This window comes from Eptatretus burgeri, chromosome 7, assembly GCF_056783735.1.
Source record: "Eptatretus burgeri isolate ZD-2024b chromosome 7, Ebu_testis_v1, whole genome shotgun sequence".
Taxonomy (NCBI): domain Eukaryota; kingdom Metazoa; phylum Chordata; class Myxini; order Myxiniformes; family Myxinidae; genus Eptatretus; species Eptatretus burgeri.
The window spans coordinates 23,655,292-23,677,791 of record NC_140967.1 but is presented as its reverse complement, the minus strand read 5'-3'; the positions used below and the strand labels follow the sequence as shown (position 1 = coordinate 23,677,791).

Below are 22,500 nucleotides of genomic sequence, written 5' to 3'. Positions count from 1 at the left end.
ATTATGCTCACCACAACGTTGAAATGCTCACCATAACCACTCCATACATCTCCTAAAAATCTCCACAACAACCTACATCCACATCTTCGCCAAAACGCCACAGCTACGAACACCTCCTCCATCTTCGCCGAAATGCCACAGTTATGAAAACCTCCTCCCTCTTCACCACAAATGCCACGTTACTCTCACCTCTCTACAACCATCGCAACTGCCATCTATCCCTTGGGCACTTCGCCACCGTCTCAAAAGGTGCCAAAGATGCCGAGGGAATGAACATCAGGGTGTTTCAGGGTGTAACTCAAAGAGCAAGTTTGTGCTGGAATTCATTCAAAGACATGCAGATAGTGCCTGAGTTTCCCAAAATGGGCATGCTTCAATGAAGTCCAGCACACGTTCGGGGCCGGAGAGCACGTTCAAAGACTCTCATCCCATGCTAATCTCAGAGCTCCGATGCATGACAATGTCAGGAAGCGAACGGGGCCATTTTTTAATCCATTGCCTGGCGGGGTGGGGCGGGGCATGGCTTCGGTGCAGGACGACTGCTGTGCGCCATTGAGGAAGCTTTAAGACGCCTACAGCCTCGTTTGATCCAATTTTTAACTCCTCCCTTGCTCAGGGGCCCATAAAAGGAGCAATTCAGCTCAGAATCAGAGAGAGATATCAGCAGACTTTGGAGGGGGCAGACTTCGGCAGACTGGGCAGGGTTCACTTAACCTCTTGACACAACCAGACAAGAGCTCTACAGCGTCGAGTGAATAGCGCCACGAGTCAGTGCGACTGAATGAGGAATCGGAGCAGAGCAAGTGATTAGCAGAACGGGGACCTTCCCCGTTTCATCGATGCTCAGTTCGACTCCATCTAGCAGCCAACATTTACAGACTCTTACACAACTTCGTTAAGGTCTTTTTCTTACGCATCTTTCTCTACCATCTATCTATCATCCACTGTGGATGCACAAGAGCAATCGGCACGGGCAAGTTCCGAACAACCGTTGTTTTCAGAATGAACCTCACTGACTCACACCTCTCACACTTTCCTCTTATACCACACCGCACGGCATGCTGCACTGCACTCGCACCTCTCACTCCCACACCATAGACACCTTCATGTTTTCCTCCCTCCTTTCCCCTTCCTAAGGGTTTGGGTTGCGCCAGTCTGCCGATCGTGCCAGGTACCAAGAGGTCGCTAGTCATCAACTGTTTCATATCTTTCTGGACTATCTTTAATTTTCCTCGGGTGTATGTGTGTGTGTGTGTGATGGCGCCTGTCATAGTGCAAGTTAAACCTGTATAAGTTTATTTGGGAAAAATCTGCACTGTCTTCTTCTTTTGTGAATATTGCATTTCTTTTGCTGCACCACAAATTCCTTGCTTTCCCCTGCTGTACATTTTGTGAATAAACCCCTACTGTGCCACATAACTTTCTTCAATTTGTTAAATAAATTTGCTCCATGATAAATGTACCCAGCTCGTTTTTGTCTTTTCCTCCATGGTCCTCACATTAGCATAGCCGGGACGTTATACCCCAAAATCTGCTTATTAGCCGATGCGTACTTGGAAGCTCCACTCAGCTGCACCTGATACGGTAAGTAAAGCAAGTACACATCGAGGGCGCAATTCCCCAATAAGGCGATCACGTGTTCCTCGTTAAACGGTAGTCAGACAGAGGACACTGGGTCACGTGGTCACATTACAAGGAGCACGGATAAGAAGACAGCTTGGTCCTTGAGCAATGGTTGCTTGCTGTGGTTAAGCTGGTTGCTTCGAGACCGGGTAGGACTATGCTGGGCAAAGCACAGATAAGGAGATAGCATTTTCCATGAATAATGGTTGTTTGCTGTGGTTAAGCTGGGTGCTTCAAGACTGGATCAGGCTCTGTTGGGTGTAGCACAGATAAGCAGACGGCTTGGTCCATGAACCATGGTTGCTTGCTGCGGTTATGCTGGATGTTTTTGTACTGGGGATGGCTATGTTGGGCCATGGATAAGGAGACAGCTTGGTCCATGAATCGTGGTTGCTTGCTGTGGTGAGGATGGATGCTTCAGGATTGGGGAAGGCTCCGTTCAGCCTTAGAGACTCGCGAGTGGAGATTACCAGTGGCGGTGGCGCATACACAGGCACACACATTCATACATGAATCATAATTTACACATACACATGCACGGTTGTCATTTATACACATATTATACATATTGTTATATACACACATGGTATACGTGATGTATTGCACTTGTTATATACACACATATTATGCATAACATTATGCACACACACACACACACACACACACACACACACACACACACACACACACACACACACACACACACACACACACACACACACACACACACACACACACACACACGTTATACGTGATATATTATACATACAGATAACATTAATCCTAAAAAAAAGCGGAAAATGTTAATTCTTTCACAAGTCATCATCATCATCATCATAATTTTAAAAGTCAATCACGTGAAAGCAATCCTCACATTTACACAAAGTAGTGCAAAGGAGGCCATTTTTCAGGCAGGAGCAGTTAGCCGACTTACACGAGCTATGGCAGCCACACTTTACGAGCTCCAAGACAGCCTGGGTTTCTGGTTTATTAAGGTATTTTATCGGATGATCTCCACCTTCAGGATTCATTTCCCATCCATTCTGTCCAAGTGGAGGTATCATGGGCTTTGGAAAAAATGTACGACTTTTACCCCGCATTGGAAATAGTTAGCTCGCAGAATGTGGGGGAGTAGAGGCCCTCGAGTCGGAGATAGCTTCTCACCCACAACGTTTTTTTTGTGGAATAGCTCCCACTGAAGAGCAGGGAGAGTCTTATGGCGACTACTCACAGAATATAGTTTGCAGATGAATCTTTCATTGGGGAGATTCTTCTCTCGAATAAATGTGTCTTCTTGCCTTTGATCTCCAAGAGCCTCAAGTTTGAACAGGTCTTTTCCCAAGTTCTCAAATGTTTGCACAATTGCACCATTGTTGGTCAATGACAGGTCGGCAGAAGCTGCCAAATTTCCACCACAGTCTGCACCAGTGAAATGATGCAGGCCAACTAAGCCCCTTGATTTTCCGATTGCCGTTACTCGATCGCACACATCAATTGCTCCATATTTTGCTCCCTCCGGTCAAGAGACGCAGCTTCGAGGATACACCCAAGTGGCCATTTGCTGCCAGGTCAATGAGAAGAATCCGTATCCTGATCATTGTATATCTGAAATTGCCCAATCTAACATCACCCAGAAAATTGTCGAGTGCAGACATGCAGGATATTGAACAAATATGAGCATTCTTAGATATGCTCCTCAGCTGTAGGCCTCTCTACCTTTTAAAAACCACAGCCTCATCAATTACAGTTTTTATCTCTCCCCTAAACCCCCATTCTTTACCAATGCTTTTTCTTCTTTTCCTCCCCCCCCCCCCTTTCGTTACTTCTTCATTCTTTGTGAAGCACTGTGAGATTTTGCTCCTCAATCAAAAGCACTATCTAAAGGATTGATTGAGCAAGGAAGTTGTATGAGATGGAGAGAGGTATTTTTCCCCACCTTTCCTAACACGGGAAGATTGTCACCACCTTATTACATTTGTAAACAAACTACAATATTTCGTAATGCTGAATGATCATATTTACATATGATCAGTCAGCATTACCAAATACTGCATCTGTGCATTCAGCCCCGATTCATGCTTCACACACGGCCAGTTACATATGTTCGATGTTCACGAATAGGTTCAAATGAAATACTAACAGGAAGAAGCTCATACTTCATCCCACTGCAGATGATTGAGGATGTGGCTTACGACTGAAGGAAAATAAATCCAAACCATTTCTCTCATCCTGGTCCAGTAAATTTTTTTGGGAGTTTCTGATTCGGAGCAAATGCACAGCATATCTGCACTCCTCCATGCACTCCATCGATTCGATTGGTTGAGCCTATTGTTACAGTTCGATAAATGAAGGGTCTGTGCAATATAGTGCATCGCCAGAATTAGTCGATGTTGAGATAATTAAGATGTATATTCAGTCACCATTCACCAATAAATAACATACACGGCACTTATTATGTGAATTATTATGGTTTTTAAAATCTAAAATAGATTATCTCAACATTGACCGAATGTTGTTTCGCACAATATTGAACCAACCTCCTTCAAATCATTGTAAAACGTTAGTGCATGTCCATCACTATACCTGCAGGCCTAGTGTTGACTTAATGGTTAAAGTGCTTGGCTGAAGATCCTCGGGTCTTGAGTTAAAGTCCCTGTGATTCCGTTGAATGAACACCAGGTAGGATTGACTCAGCCTATCATCCTTCTGAGGTTGGCAAAATGAGTACCAGCATGTTGATAACAGGGGCATTGAATCAGCGACACAGCTGCGTCTCCAGAAAATGAAGCGACTACGCAGCCACTTGCTATATACAAATAAATAAACAAAACGACACCTGCAAATCCTGCACCATAATGTGGGATAACTTTGCCATAAATTTTTCAAACTACTTTGTTGAGTACATGCTTTACACTGCACTTTTCAAAAACTTGTCTATAAATGTTCAGATCAATTAGTGTGTTTACTAATCAAAATGGAGGACAACTTCACCACTCTGATGGTTCAAAAAAAACATCTTAAAATGCATCAATGAACAAAGAGGTGAAACATACTTTGTAACCTGTAATTATACAGCTGAGAATTGTAAAATGAGCATGCCAGTACATTTTACCCGTTGCAAGTATCACACACAAAAAAAAGGATCATCCTCGTAGCAATATCCACAAGACCGTCGAGGCATTATCGATCCAATCTGGTCATGTTTAGGTCACAAACCACCTTGCACACTATCCACGATCTGTCATTCCTTTCATTGGTCATGTTAATTTCTGTTTTCTCTGACATATACCCCGTGTGCTACATACGTAACACAAGCGAGGTTGGCAAAGGTTGTTATTTATAGAAATGTTCCAATATGATGAAACAACATTCGCTCTTTAAAGATGCAGTCAGGGTGGGCTCTGCTCATATTTAAGGCTGATAGTCTTAAAGGCAACTCCATTGGCCATTGAAATGCTGCCAAAGCAAACGAGATGATTCCTTGAAGATTGTGCTGTATGATGAGATCTGGAGCCATCGTATCATCCCAGAGTCAAAGTGAGCAAGCATAAAGTGGAGATGTTCTTGAACGCCACCTGCAAAAAAATTCAAACTTTGGCCATTGGCTAGAAAACTTCTAGGAATTGTGTTTTGGGAACTTGGCAGTTCAGTTTAACTCGGGTTTCTTGAACTTGGGGAAAACCATTAACACACAGTCTTATCTCATCTAGTTTTGTAAAGCAGTGTCTGACTTCTGGTGACATTCATGATCAGATTTATCCAAACATCCCGATCCTGCACTGCTTCCCAAAGCTCTGGCAGAGACAGCTTGGTTGCAGCCTTTACTCCATCCATCCAGCACATACAAGGTCTGCCTCGTCCTCTTCTTCCCTCGATCACACCGAGCATGGATGATTTCTCCAAACTTTCGATTTCTGCATGCATGATGCGTCTAAAGTATGACAGTTTCTGTTTTCTGAATCTGAGTCTTTCATGTACATGGTGGTCTAATTTCTTCAACCATCGATTTATTTGTTCTTCTTGCAGTCAATGGAATTTTTAACATTCGTCTCCAACAAAACATTTTTCAACTGTCAGTCTTCTTCCTTGCTTTCTTTTTCACTGTCCATGATGCACACCCATACATTGCAACTGGAAATACCAGAGTATTCACTAACCTCGACCTGGTTTGTAATGTCACATCTTTGTCTTTCCTGATATTTGTCAGATTTCCTGATCAGATCAACCAACTAGAGCAGAGGACGAACAGGAGGCTTTTTCAGGGAAGTTGGTGTTAACCTCATCCCGAAGGGAGGATTTGCCATTGAGAGAAATCCGGGTTTGGAAAGTTTACAGATTGAGTCAGTCCCATGGAGTCAAAAAAGTCCTTTGCTGAAGTGCCATGGCTGGTGTGGAAGGTACTAACACCCAGCCAGTTGGCATGGTGACAATTTAAATCACCACATTTGAGGAAGAGAGAGTTGGGATGAGTCGTTAAAAGTTTGTCCATGTCGTCTGAGGGAGAGATGTAAATGAAGTCGTCACTATTTGGAGGACGGTACAACACCCAGACAAACATGATATGGGAGCAGAGGGGAAGCCAGAGGTACTCCTGGGGTTTGGGAGATGTAATAGCAGTGCAATGAGAGAGTGAGAAAGGAGTTCTTGATATACAGTGCAACTCTGCCACCAGGACGGGATTCATGTCAGTCAAACCAGAGGAGACAATAGCCAGGGAGAGACGCTAAGGCATCAGGGACCCCCTGTGGGAGGAAGGATTCTTTTAAACAGATGATGTCCGGTTTATTGGCAATTAATTGGATTGAGAGATCTGTCAGGTTGAAGCGGTGGTCTTGGATGTTAGAGGTCCACACAGTTGTGGATAGTGGAGGAGGGGCTGCATCTCAATATACCTTCGCCAGAGAGCGCAAGCTGCAAATATGATTTGTCAAGATGGCGCTAAATGGTGTAATATTTTGTCCAAGTACTGCAAAACTTGAGGTTTTTGGAAGCAGCAAAAAGGTGATTTCTGTTCTACAACGGTCAAGTACATAATTCAAATGAAATAAGATAAAAAAAAATTAAAGGCTGAAGAAAAATAAACAACTTTTTGAGGAAGTTTACCACCGTTGATGCACCATCTTTTACACCACCTTATTTAATATGTTAAATTAGTTATTTGTGCCTGTTGTTTGTGTCCTTTTTGACGTTGCTAAAAAACAGTCAGTTCTCTGTGTGGAATGATTTTCAATTTTGTTTGACTGCCCGACAGGCAGACACACAAAAACAATTCCCTTACTCGGTGCGCATGCACACTCAGGATAAGATTCCATACACCATTGCCAAATTCAGAGCCAAAGTACTGCTCAACTGCAGATTCGTGTTTCGATTCATGTTCTGCAGTGTTCAAAATATAGCATTCGATTAAAATGAAGTTGTTCCTTGATCATAGACTGATGTCTGTAGGCAGAAAAAGTGAACCAATTGCTTCATCCCACTTTTTGCTTCACGCACGGGGTAACTAAATTACACGAGCAATCACTGGTCCAAAAAAAAACAATTATAATTTTACTCCTTTTACATTCTTATCCATCATCATATCTCTTGTGTCCATCTTACCTTCCTCACCACAGTTGTTATGGACATGCCACTGTAACTACAAGATGCAGCGAATACTAAAGGCAAACGCAGGCAACCAGCAATCCCTCTGCCAACCACTCTTTCGATGTTCCATTGTGTTGTCACATTGCTTCACGACATTATTCTCCCATAGCTGGCCAAGATAATGGTCTTGTATACCTCAGGTTGAGATGCGCTTAACGAGCCGTCGGCCTGTTTGCCATTGACTGATTTGTATTTAAAGGGTTGTAGCTTGTTTGCAGCAAGCCCTAAAAACAGGGTTATGCTCGATTCCTATGGAAACGTGATACATACGTAACCCCGATTCATATTTAAAGGGAAGAATCTACCCAGTTTTGATCCCCCATGCATGGACAAAACATGCAAAATAAACGACCATTCACCAAGACAATAGGCAAACTATGGATTATGCAAAGCCAAAGAATGTATGCCTCCATTTCCCTCATCCATTTCCCTTCAGTCCATTATTGCATGTTACAGACTCTTCTGGTTCAAGACAACATGATACATCTGAAGGTTCCCCAAGAGATACCTTGTTACGACTGTCTTATACCTCCTTCGTGTTTATCAACTTGCACACTTTCATCACCATATTAAAACCATTCAAAGGTTTTAATAGATGAGTCCAGTGCATTGCATGTTTACATGCGGCGGTGTTTACATGAATGCCAGTCGCTTACTGGACATCTTCTGTCATGCAAAGTCCTTCCTCAGCCCACCTGAATTCATATCTACACACAAGGCTTTCATCCACAGGTTGATGGAGTATCACTCTCCCCTCTGGGTTGGTGCCCTTGCCTCACACCTTTCTCAGCTTAATGCTGTGGAAAGCAAGGTCTTCAAGATCATTGGAATCTCCTGTGATGAAGCTGAGTCTATGGGCCTATCACTTTCCCATCTCAGACAGATCAGTGGTCTCTCTGTCTTCTACCACGTACTTTCTGGTCTTGCACCCTCTGCCCTTTCTGTGTTTTGTCCCCATTAGGTTTCTGCAGGGTGCATGCGTTCCACCAGAAACGCCCTTCTGGTGAAACCCCCCAAAATCCAGAATCAATACTCATCTCCACTCATTTGTTCTTCATTTTTTCCCACCTGTGGAACCAACTTCCAGTTTCACTTCAATATCATTTTTCCCTCCAGGTCTTAAAGACAGCTGTTCACCACCATCTCAGATCATCTCCCATCCAAAACCATGATCTTTTCTACCCCCACCCCCCTCTCCCAAGCCCACCTCTTTCCAAATTTCCAGTTTTTCCCTCCTGAGAGTTTGCTTCTGTATCCATCTTGCCAACCCCTTGCATCCTTCCATAACTCTCATTCCTCCCCGCATCCCTTATTTATCCAAGTCTCCTATTTTGTCGCACAACCCTGTTGTTGGCGTCCCCCCATGCCCTCCCCCCCCGCCTTTCCTCTTCTGTTCCTTTTGTTCTGTTGCATCCTGATCCATTCTGTGTTCTTGTTCTTTCCAGGAGCCTTGACCTTATGTGGAAAAAATTATATGTAGATAAAAACCAAAGCTACGCTTGAAACAAAAACAATTACTCATTTCCTCATCCGTGACACAACACGGACATTTTCAATCCCAATCAGGTTACCTATGCATAACACAGCAATCTCAACCACAATACCTTCCGGAGGAGTGCAGACTATTCCGTGTTTGCAGTGAGATTCTCAAACACGGCTTCACAATTTGCATGTTCAGCTACCATTTTATCGGCCAACAAACGGATGAATGCCAATAATGTAAATAATGAAACACACTGTATCATAGAACCCAAATTACAACTCTTTTCAGGAGGAGTTGCTATTGTAGTCCTCAAAAAGTCACTTGACACACCCTTCCATGAAACAATCTCTCTCTCTCTCTCTCTCTCTCTCTCTCTCTCTCTCTCTCTCTCTCTCTCTCTCTCTCTCTCTCTCTCTCTCTCTCTCTCTCTCTCTCTCTCTCTCTCTCTCTCTCTCTCTCTCTCTCTCTCTCTCTCTCTCTCTCTCTCTCTCTCTCTCTCTCTCTCTCTCTCTCTCTCTCTCTCTCTCTCTCTCTCTCTCTCTCTCTCTCTCTCTCTCTCTCTCTCTCTCTCTCTCTCTCTCTCTCTCTCTCTCTCTCTCTCTCTCTCTCTCTCTCTCTCTCTCTCTCTCTCTCTCTCTCTCTCTCTCTCTCTCTCTCTCAAAAAAGGTAAGAAAAGTAGCACGTGAGAAAGGAAGGGGTGGGCGATATAGCACAGCAAGAACAGCGGAAAACAGGAGTACAGCCAAGATGTGCTACGCAGCCACCATGACAGCCACGGACACAAGAGATAGAGAGTAGGTTTTGTGAATGTATTCCAGGGTGAAATCAATATGAGATGTAGTTAATAATATACCAATTCCTAACATTTTGAGAGAGGATAGATTTCACTCTCTGCCAGTTGGCCTGTGCGAACAGCAAGATTCCGCGGTATCGACGTTGATCTCTAACAATACCCAGAGAGATATGAGAATTGATAAGGAATTAGTCAGAGGAGCCAAGAGGATGAGGAACAGGAGAGGTTAGTTGGCAAGTTAGTCATTACTAGGTCTTCCGAGGAGAAAGGCCAGACTAGTTGCAGAACTCTGGTTTGGAACATTTTTTTGCAATGAAGGGAGACAAGCAATACTGTTGTGGGCCAGGGTTCGGTGGCAATAAACGACCACTAGGTAGAGCAGTAGAGCCGTCTCCCACCGAACACCCGGAATTTCGACGGCGTGAGGTTGGGTCCACTTGTCTATTCCAATTTACCTAAGTACTCACGCCGTCTAGCTACCGGGGAAACCACACCCTCGGCCGACTCTGTCCGGACCGAGTCACAGGTACCGACTCGGATCCGGCGTAACCGAGCGGAATTACCAGAGCCGTGCTGGTCCCAATGACAACTTACCGGCCCAAACGGCCTCACTAATTCTCAAGTCCGAACCATGCTGGGTCAATCAAAGAAAGGACAGAAACGAACTGGAACATTTAAACAATTATTTTATTTAGAGGAATAAAAGAAAGGGACGAGGTGTAGACCTATTCACGACTATAAGCAAGCAAATATTTACAATGATCATAAACACTTGAACAGTTTTACTTATAGGACGGCACCACATACAGACACACACACACACACACACACACACACACACACACACACACACACACACACACACACACACACACACACACACACACACACACACACAAAAGAAAAAGGACCCAATTGGTTTTTATTCGACCCTCGCAGCCAAGGGGATAGTCGAGCTGGGGGTCAGAGTTCTGTCGGGGTACCTGGCCGCGTTCGTGCGGCTTGATCCGCAACTGCACGTGTGGGGCCCGTGGTCCGTGGGAGCTTGAATGGTGAATAGCGGATCCAGGGCCGCTCCTTGTAGAAGGCCAGTGGAGACTCCAGGCTTGAGAGCTCCAGCAATGAAGACAGCACACCAAAAGTGCCTTCCAAGAACTGCTCCCTCCAAAGAACTCTCAAGAACTCTCTGAACTCAAACGAGCACAAGAACTCTCCACACACACACTGAGGGTCGTGTCATCCTTTTTTGACCGCTCTAAGCGGGGCGGGGCCTTGGTGGAGCTGACGCGCTGATCACCCTGATTGGACAAGGACCTCCATGGATCCACCCTTTCTGGGCAGGGTTATGGTCGAGCCGGGAAAACCTCGCCCCCTCTTCACGTGTCTGTACCCCTCTTGCTAGAGAAACACGATTTTGCCTCGTGGTGTTGGAATGCAGACCAATTCAAGGAAGTCGAATCAAGCACGCGAGGACCTGGCCTCGTATGCTAGGGCCGCTAGGCGAGGGCGCAAGTGCTGAAAGACACCGTGACCGCAAGTGGAGGGGATCTGGAGATCTAAATAACCTAACTATAAAATAATTCAGCGCACACACGAAATTCCCATTACACATAGGGGATGGATTCTAACTGTACACATACTTATCAAAATAACTGAACTACGGGGACTGGCTGTTTGTGTGCACAAGGTTTCCAAATCCGTAACAATACACTGACAACAGACAAGTATTCCATCACAGGGAATGACACATTACCAATAAAAATCATGTTCACACAGCAAATATGAGCATTAATACTCGAGCAGTAATGGATTCAAAGTTCCAAGTGATGTTCATCACTAAATTAGTACATCTGGTTAATATTAAGTTTATGAATAACGAGTATATTCTCAAAGTGTGTCCTGAAATGGCTGCATAACAGTCCCAAACATTTCTAAGCAGACTTCATCAGGATACCAGACAATATCAACACGACAATTGTGTATGTGCAGCAGTGCAATCGCTTGCAGCACAAGTGAGTTTCATCAACCACACTGTACTACTACTTCTTCTTCTTCTGCAATGGGCCCAATCATTCCCACGATCGTGTGAGGTTGGCCAGGGGAAGTTTTTGGCCCAAATCTACCCACCCTGTACTTATTGATTTTCTATTATGATTTCAGTCACTATTCGAACTTCAGCTTTCGATTTATGTTGTAATTGATGGAAACGTTTTGCTTGTTTATTACTTAAGAAACTGAAAGTATCACATTTTAAAGATTTGTGCAGAAAGAAATGGTTATAATGTATCAATACAAGTTTTTCATTGTCTGACCTTCTTCAGTGTATATTCCATCCCAAGTGGCTTATTCTAAAGACAAAAGATGACAATTCCAACCTCACCTCCCCTCCACCCCCTTCCACTGTGCATTTTCCAGCCATATGGCATTGAATGGCCTCTTTTGAATTTGACGTTAATCGAATGCAGTGGTTCAGTGCTTGCAGTCTCTTGCAGCTGCCTCGTGCAATCTCACAATGTCTTGATTTCATATAATGAGGCTTGGTAAGATGTTTTTGGCCTGAGGGGCAGTTCGATGCTCCGAGCAATCTTCCAGCCTGGTCTGTTGATTTGGGGAAATGTTGGCTGCAGGGTTGACCAATCTGATAAAAACAGTCTGATGGAAGTAAAACTAAGCTCCCATTTCATTGCAGGACATCCCAGCATTTTTCATCCCAATAATTTACCGTCTTTCCGCCAATGGAAGTTATGCAACAATATTGCAACCTTCTCCATACCTTAAGCAGGTGAAAGTGATTTTTCATGTTGGTACCCCAACCATGTTGTATGTGCTGGGTGTGCAAAATTTCCTTGGCCTTGTGATGAATGGAAATTACAGTTTGGACATGGAGGGTTCTTTCATTTATGCTTGAAAGAAAATTTGAATTTTGTTGAATATTTTCTTTGCAAATAGCACTATTTTGTGGGCATTCTTAATTTAATTCTTTTCCATGTGTATTGTTACTTTTGTTGGGAGAGGGGGGGTTGAGGTTTCTGTTGTTTTCCTCTAATTCTCCATGACTTCCCTCAAGGCTTGTTGCATCTTCTGCTCATGGAAGTGATTGACAGTTTCTTCGGGTCTCATCAATGGTGAGCATGGGAAAGGTGATTATGTCATTGATGTGTACATATTTTTTGTTTTCGGCATTCTTCATTGTCCAGTATTACCTTGAATAGATCGAAATGTATAGCGTAGTATGGTCCATGTACGAGTAGTTTACCCATCTCGATGTGATTAAGTAGGGAAATATAGCTTAAGAATTGTCTTGTTTGAATGTGCACCATACAGGGGATGGTGCATGGAAATTATTAATTAGGGATTAACGTTAAGAAAATTGTACGTGCAACCCCTTGTAATGTCCCACCGGATGAGGAACCGGATGAGGTCGACAAGAATGTCAGCTCTGTTGAGAGGGGCTGCATTGTCCAGAGAACAAGGGGAGGAGCTTTTTGTCGCCTGCGGAGGGGTGGAGTTTTCATTACCCAGAGAGGGCAGACTTTTTGGGGATGTCTTATGGGAATTGGAATTGTGCCAAGGGAGTCAGAGAGAATCACCTTGAGGAGAAATGGTTGCTCTGTCTGCGCCTTCATGCCTGCCTTCTCATGTTACTGCATTTGCCATGTTTCTGCTTCATCGTTTCTGCCTTGCCCCATTCGTCGACCTGTCCTTGTGCCTTCGTATCCTAATCACCTGCTTGTCCACCACAGATGAGGCCTCATCCGGTTTTCATTCCCCATCCCCGTCTGTGAATAAATCTGGTGTGTGGAAATCCGATGTGTGGCAACTGATTTTATTTCTCAATGTATATAATTATTTATTATCGATTACATGATCCCCATTCTTCCGCACCTAAACCTGCCAGCGTCTCCACCATCGATATTTGGTTTTTCGTTGGTTGGTTTGGGAAATATACCTGCTGGTTTTAAAAGAGTTAAGTGTCATGTGCTTCTTGCGATTTCTGTGTGCGCAAACCCGCCATTAATCGGATGAAGTTCAAGGGAGTAAAAGTAAGTTCAGTCTATCCGTCCAGTGTTGATCTTCATCGGCATGGACACGACATTCGGTTCATCAGGAGTGGGATTTTTAAAACCCGCTGACTTCGACATTTGAGTCAGGAGTGTCGGATTCGAACACTGATCAACATTTATTGATCAGGAGTGGGATTTAGAACCCGAGTACTTTCAAATTCATAGTTAATTTGTGCTAGGAGAGCACAGTGGAGGGCGTTGCAAATTTAAAAGACATATATATATATATATATATATATATATATATATATATATATATATATATATATATATATATATATATATATATCTTCTTCTTCCTCTTTCGGCTTGCTCCCATTAGGGGTCGCCACAGCGGACCAACCGTCTCCATTTCGCTCTATCCTCCACATCTTCATTGACAGTCCAACCACCCGCATGTCCGCCCTCACCGCATCCATGAACCTCTTCTTTGGCCTTCCTCTTCTCCTCCTGCCTGGCGGCTCCATCTTCAACATCCTTCTCCCGATATACTCCGTTTCCCTCCTGTGCACATGTCCAAACCATCTCAATCTCCCCTCTCTCACTTTGTCTCCAAACCGTCCTACCTGCGCTGTCCCTCTAATATACTCATTTCTTATCCTATCCATCCTCGTCACTCCCAACGAGAATCGCAGCATCTTTAACTCTGCCACCTCCAGCTCCGCTCCCTGTCTTTTTGTTAGTGCCACCGCCTCCAAACCATACAACATAGCTGGTCTCACTACCGTCTTATATACTTTCCCCTTCACTCTTGCAGCTACCCTTCTGTCACAAATCACTCCTGCAACTCTTCTCCACCCACTCCATCCTGCCTGCACTCTCTTTTTCACTTCTCTCCCACACTCTCGGTTTACTTTGGACAGTTGTTCCCAAGTATTTAAACCAATAGTTATACCATCTGGGCCAACCGCCTTTCCACTTTTCATCTTCTTCATAGCAGTCCTCACTTCATCCTTACTGATCCACCCCACTTCCAGATTCACTATCTCCACCTCTTCCAACCTTCTCTCTCTCATTTTCTTCATTCATCAGCAACTCAAAGTACTCAATCCACCTTCTCAACACACTCTCCTCGCTCATCAGCACATTCCCATTTGCGTCCTTTATCACCCAAACCTGCAGCACATCCTTCCCAGCTCGGTCCCTCTGTCTTGCCAATCGGTATAAATCCTTTTCCCCTTCTTTTGTATCCAACTTCTCATACAGCTCGTCATATGCCTTTTCCTTGGCCTTTGCCACCTCTCTTTTGGATTTTTGATGCCACTCCTTGTACTCCTGCCTACTTTCTTCATCTCTCTGACTATCCCACTTCTTTTTCGCCAGCACCTTCTTCCTTATACTTTCCTGTACTTCCTCATTCCACCACCAAGTCTCCTTATCTTCCTTCCTCTGTCCAGATGTCACACCAAGTACCTTCCGAGCTATCTCCCTCACAACTTCTGCTGTCGTTGCCCAATCATCCCACCCATCTTTACCACCATCCAACGCCTGTCTCACCTCCTCCCTACATTTCACGCAACAGTCTTCCTCCTTCAGCTTCCACCCTCTGGTCCTTGGTTCAGCCCTCACTCTCTTCCTCAACCCCACCTCTAAAGTCATCCTACAGACCACCAATCGATGCTGTCGAGCTACACTCTCCCCTGCCACAACCTTACAGTCACTAATCTCTTTCAGGTTGCATCTCCTACTTAAGATGTAATCCACCTGTGTGCACTTTCCTCCACTCTTGTATGTCACCCTGTGTTCCTCCTTCTTCTTGAAATACGTATTTACCACTGCCATTTCCATTGTTTTTGCAAACTCAACCACCATTTGGCCTTCCACATTTCTCTTGTTGAGACCGTATCTCCCCATCACTTCCTCATCCTCTTTATTCCCTTCCTCAACATGTCCATTGAAATCTGCTCCAATCACCACTCTTTCATCCTTGGATACACTCTCCACCACTTCATCTAACTCACTCCAGAAATCTTTATATTCAATCTCACACCCCATATGTGGGGCATATGCAGTGATGACATTCATCATCACCCCTTCAATTTCCAACTTCACACTCATCACTCGGTCAGACACTCTCCTCACCTCCAATACCCTCTTGACATAATCTTCCATCAGGATTACCCCGACACCATTTCTCCTCCCATCCACACCATGGTAGAACAGTTTGAAACTACCTCGAATGCTCCTCGCCTTACTCCCCATCCACTTGGTCTTTTGTACACACAGTATGTCCACCTTTCTTCTCTCCATCACATCAGCCAACTCTCGCCCTTTGCCAGTCATCGTCCCAACATTCAGAGTTCCAACTCTCACCTCCACACTTCTACCCTTCCCCCTCTCCCACTGCCTCTGGACTCGCTTTCCCCGTCTCCTTCTCCTCCTTGGCCCAGCAGTAGCACAATTTCCACTGGTACCCTGCTGACCACCGGTACCAGTGGCGGTCGTTGGTAACCCGGGCCTCGACCGATCCGGTATGGAAATTCGTTTTGTTGTCCGCATAATGATTTGGCATATATATATATATATATATATATATATATATATATATATATATATATATATATATATATATATATAAATATAAATAAATGTATGCAGTATATATGTGTCTGTTATATGTGTGTGTGTGATATGTACGTGTGTACAACATATTATATATATATATATATATATATATATATATATATATATATATATATATATATATATATATATATGCAGTATATATGTGTGTGTTTAACTCTGGTTTGGTGAATCCAGAAATCCGAATAGGTGGCTCCATTTGATGTTTAACTAATGTTGACTATGTAATCTTTGTCTGTTTGACAGAATCGCTGGGCAGAGGCCTCCAGATTGGAGTTGATGCTTTGGTGTTGGACTTTGTGTCCATTGGAGATCGGGGGAGTGCTCGTCACACACCACATATGTTGATTTACCCGACAATCGCACCACGTGCCTTCTGGTTGAATGGTTTGCGTAAGCGTAAACAATCGCCTGAGTGGCAGACAGATGGTTGGTATTTGCGGTGATGCGGTATTTGCTGTGAGACATATTCTGCGGTGATGCTCACCATAACACCCAGGAGGTGCGTTTGATATGTATACGTATACATATACATATATATATATATATATACACATACATATACATATACATATACATATATATATATTGTGACGTCCACGGGACTTGAACAGTCCCGCCAACGTGGAATGAGCCAAAACGATGGAGGCGGTTTATTTATTTATAACCCAAAGATGGCGGTTCTAATCGCTCTACCGCAAACGGGACGAGGAAGGTGGCACGAGTCGCTTTTCACTGAGTTGATAACGTTTATTCCTCTAACCAGAAATAACAAGACTCAGCAAGAAGAGGGATCCGGGGCGATTCGACGGGATGGTGTGGGATCGGGCGTGGGGAAAACACAGACAATTCCAATTAATATACAAATCTCAAACCCTCTAAGGCGCCAGGTACACACACACACACACACACACACACACACACACACACACACACACACACACACACACACACACACACACACACACACACACACACACACACACACACACACACACACACACACACACACAAAACGTAGCTATTCCTGGTGGTCAGGCTGGACCGTGGTGTGGACGCAACAGTCCCTGGATTGGCGTCGGACGAGCTGGCCTTGCTCTCGTCAGGGGGGCAGGAGAAACCGTGGTGCTGTCGACCTCCTGGTCTTGGCCCAAGTCCGCTCACAGCCGCCAGGGAACCAGTTCTGGCACCAAATTGCGAGCAGGAGAGGGAGGCAGGTCCGCCCGCCGTTCGACCCCGTACTCCGAGCCAGCAGAACCCCAGAGCCAACCAAGGTGAGGTACGAGGCTCAGCAAGGCTACAAGACACGATGAAACCAGGGCCGAATCAGCGCAACAACAAGCATGCTCCCAGCACAACAACCTCCACCAAAACAGTCTTTCGGTACCGATCTTCTTCCTCTTCCTTTTCGACCCCGAACAGAACCTTTTTATGCTCCCTTCCTCGTCACTTCCAATCGAGCCGTTTATTGGCCCTCCGCCGTCGCCTTCCGCCAATCGTGATCACGGGGTGGAGCCATCCGCAGCCCTGTCCTGTGACGTCACGGCAAGCCTTCAGAGAATACTAAAAGGGGTTTACGCAGACACACTTACCCTATCCCGTATCCCTATCTAATTACGTGACAATTATCATTTCCCCCTTGAAGAAATGGACATTTACTCGACAACTTATCACCACTGAATTGCTACTTATTACATCGAGATCCTGGTACACTCGAACAGCATGGCATACCTAATTAAACATCCTAATTACCCTTTGAATGCATACCCCCCCCTCAAACGTAACAATATATATATATATATATATATATATATATATATATATATATGTATATATATATATATATATATATACATATACATATACATATATATATATACACACACACACATATACATATACATATACACACACACACACATATACATATACATATACACACACACACACACACACACACACACACACACACACACACACACACACACACACACACACACACACACTAATTTCCTTGGAATGCACAGGAAGAAGACCGCTGCACAAAATTGCAGATGTGCAAGGAATTGGGTGTGAGGGAGCAACAACGATAAGGGAAGCATGCTGTCAGTGGTGGGGGGGGGGAGAATTTGTGAGGGAAGGAACCTCCCCTATGCCTGGTGAGGTTGGACCGCCGGTGAGCAAGTCTGAGGCTACGACCATCGAGGAGAGTGAGTTGGTGTCGGCAAGGAGGTCGTGAGGAACGGAGGTCGTGCCGGTTCCCGGGGTGTTTGAGGCGTACCCTGTCGAGGTTGACTCAATGCCCGGGTATGTCAAGCCACCGCGCATGGGGTGTGTTCTAACAACCACGAAGTAGCAGGTAAGGAAAAAGTTGAATGGTATGGCATTGAGAAAGAGACAGGGCAATGTGAGCCTGATTTTGTTGTTACACGCAATTGTGTGTATCACAAACCTGAGTTGAGTTATGGTGAACTAGAACGGCAACCTTCGACATCACATCACCAGATATGCCTCCTCCCACATCATTACATCATTATACATATTTCTACCAAGTTTTATTTAAATCCCTGAACCCCGATTTAAAATATGAAACAATTCTGTCTGCCAGATCATGCGTCCGATCAGGTTGAAATTTAAAACATATATTCTACATGACTACTAGATCACAACTGTGACATTTCACATTGATTGATGAAGCAGTTCAAAATAATGATTTTTAAAAGAATTTTGTTCAGACCAATATGGCTGCCAGACAATGTGACCTATTGATTATATATTCATGAATGCCCTAGTATCCTCAAGGCTTGGGGAATATGTATGGAAAGTTTCCCCTCGATCTGTCAAGCAGTTCTGGAGAAGAAGATCTTAAAATGTTTCTTCTTCAAAACATCATAGCTGCCTAACCATGTGACCTATGACATCATAGGTGGCGAACTTTTTGTACCTCATGGACAGGCGATCGTACCTCCAGGGTGGCCATAAAGTCTGGAAACATAGATAATATTATGTCATTCTGTCGAACTGGACTGGACGACGTGGGCTGTGTGAGGTGAGGGAAGGAGTCGAACTCACACTCCATACTTTTCTTTTCCTTTCAGTTCTTTTTGTCTTCTTATTCTCCCAGGATTGAATGATGGCCATGTGTCTTATGTAAATAAGAATGTATAAGATTATGTGTTAAGGTTAAATCTGCTCTTCTGTGCCTTTTGCCTGCAAATACTCACTTTTAAATGATTACTTGCTTGTGTGTGTATGTATAAATAAATAGATTGTTGGTTGTTATTTCAAATCTGTCTCAGTTGTCCTTTCCTCCATTGGTCCAACACAGTATACAAGTATAGTTGGACAAGAAGTTGTACCCCATCAGTTGGCACTGCTCGTTAGACAGAGTACACTCACTGTATGAGGGCCATGAAACTCGGTTAATTTAGTCACCTCCTCAGGTAAACGGAGTTCAACAGATAACACTGTTATAATTGACGAGGCTAATTGACGTTCATGGTTGCTTCACATCCCGCAAGACCGGGGAGTTATCTGCTGCTGGTAGCCTCAGGACCAGGCTTTCGGGAGGAACCTGAGGGCTTTGACTCGTGGCAAACCTGAAACTGTAACAATATCTTCTTTACTCCTTGCTTTATAATTTATCTTCTCTACTCCTTCCTTTATGATACATCTTCTCTAATCCTTATAAAGGATATTTGTTTGTCTCTGTGAATTGAACTCGAAAACTGTTCAATGTAGAGATACATATTATATATACAGCAGCATCTCAAACCTGAGACGATGAGAGTGACGATATTTTTTTCCGAATGGGGAGTGGGGGGATGAGGGGGAGGTCTCTTTTCGCATGTTTTATCCATTCTCTGGGTTTTTCAAAAACAAGAACACTACACATGCATTACTACCACGCCTCAAATGAAAGGTATTGACAGGGATGTCATTTTTACAACAAAATAAGAAAACTGGGGGATTGGAGGGGGGGTCATCCCTACCTGTGAGGTGCACTTCTTTTGATCCCTCTATGGAAGCGCCTTAGACCTGGGAATGACATGGTGATATTACTTCATGGGGAGGGGGATACTCTCTCCCAGGGAGAGAGGGGTACATTATGCTCTGCCCAGTCTATTGCGAACATTTCTAAACATGCTAAATTGTAAAATGAACAACCTGTTGGAAACAGTAATCCATCTAGTCATGAATAAATCAGTAAAGGATGGATTTGATTTCCATACACAGTCTAGATAGTCCTTGTATAGACTAGCAAATTTTGCTTATTTCTATAAACATTATCCATTTATATTTCTTTATCATTTGAAACAGGCAATTCTTAGATTAAATGAGTTATTTTGAAAATGACCATAATTTGTTGATGCTCATGAGCCTCGCACATTCCTCACATTTAGCCGTGTTGCTGTGCAGTCTGACAGAGCCCATGCTCTTTTCATCTGGTGAATCAATTATTTTCAGCTTTTCCCTTTTCGCCAACTTGACAGTGAAATGTAGTGTCCACCTTGCGGGGTGACAATGGCTAAGCAAATAGGTGGGTGGGGGTAGTGGCACTTTGTATGCTCTCTGCTGTTTTATCCTTTGGGTTATGCTGTGGATATGACCTCACACACATCACCTCCAATAGAGCTTAGCTGTTCATGTCAACAACCTGACACTTTCCTTTCGCCAGTAGTTGAAAGTCCCAATATCCAAGGGTCTTGACCTCAATTCCAGCACATTCATTGGCTCGTAACTGCCACACAAAGAGTTTCACTGTGTGCTTTTTTTCGTACTACATGTGAAAAGCAACTCTAAACTGTACATCAGTAGGATTGTGGGATGCCTGGAGAATGAGAGGAGGGTATGGGATGAGGGGGTGACTAGTGAAAGGCCTTTTGCCCTTAGGCTCGAGGTTGTAAGCGAGATTACGTAGTTAATTTCAAGAAAAAAGAAATTGAATTTTTGGTGTGTACATGCTATATTTTTCCACTGAAGAAGAACAGGCTGACCCAGGGTGGGCAATGTGGCTCAGTTCAAATGAGCTCACCCTGGAGTTGCTCATACTTCACAAAATTAGTCAATCTTAAAGACTATAATTGTAAAGACATAGCTTGTATTATCATAAATCCTAAAAGGATTCATTGCAGTTTCTGGTGATTCTGGGTTTCCTTGCCTCCGTGAGTAGCAGATCCCCACTTAAAGAGACAAAGTGTTTTCGCTCAGTGATGTCAGACACCCGTGAACAATATAAGGGCAAACTTTGATTTATGAGTACCACTGCTGGGTGGCCCTGCTTTGTGGGATGGCAGAGCAGCCAGATGGTGTGGCTGCCGGTCATAGCACATTGCTTCACCGTTCCTATCACCCATCGACCATGACTAGCACTGCGTTGTGATCAAGCCACTTGATCAACATTTTCTTAAGAATGGGTAGTTAGTTCTAAGTGTAAATATTTTTCTTTCGAGCACATACAGGGTGATTGGTCTGCAACCATAAATGGCAGCTCATAAGCATAAAATGTACATTCTTATCTTGTAGATAAATTGAATTTGAACACTATATTTTGGAAATATTCCATTAAGATATCTGCAGCAGTGGGACAGGTGCCATCATAGCAGGTGAAATCCCATGGTCAAAATGTCTGCATGTGACATCACAATTAGAAGCCAAATGTCATGGTTTTAACATGTAAAGGGTGAGATGAAAAAACAAACAAACTCTGAAACATAAATGAGATCAGAATAAATGATATTTTGCATCCTCTTCTGTTGCACAAGCATCCACTTTTAAGATTTAACCGAGTTGTATATTTTGAGTGACATCCATTTATCAATCTATTATTGTGCCAGGAATGTACGACAACACTGTAGTGGGTAATACATCAAATGACTGTGTGATCGTAATGGAGCATGACTGGAAACCAAAGGAAACATAATCGGTTTCATAAAACACGCAGCACAAACTCCATTTCATAGTCCTCAAATGCTTTTCGCAAGGGATGCACAGGAAAACAACAGCAAACATTCCTTTTGGATTCATCTCCATTTTCGTTTTGGCTTTCCATGTGTAAGCCTCGCTTGCAAATGCGCTAATCCCCCCGTCACATGACAAACTTGGTACATGAGCATCATCTCACCAGCAATGATGTTCCACTTCATGATCGAAACCTTTCTCGATTGTTTTTCTAACAGAGAAAAATGGATACAGATGATGGAAGAGTATTGTACATGACTTACAATGAGGTAGTGTAACACAGAATAAGTATACAAGGTGGCCTGAAAGTTGCATTTCCCCATTGTAAATTTCTCGCACCTCCCTCTGTT

The 22,500-nt window shown here is 43.8% G+C and overlaps 1 long non-coding RNA gene across 2 annotated transcripts in view; it reads right to left on the bottom strand.

Annotated features, from left to right (window-relative positions):
* LOC147022826 (uncharacterized) overlaps positions 1-22,500 on the bottom strand; it is a 184,562-nt gene that overhangs the window by 110,953 nt on the left and 51,109 nt on the right. Inside the window, exon 2 of one of the 2 annotated variants that reach the window (XR_015059710.1) lies at positions 20,182-20,227. This is a non-coding gene — a long non-coding RNA (uncharacterized LOC147022826). Of the gene's footprint in view, positions 1-2,557; positions 2,653-20,181; positions 20,228-22,500 lie in introns of those variants that run through there. The other variant, XR_015059711.1, reaches the window with a different exon arrangement.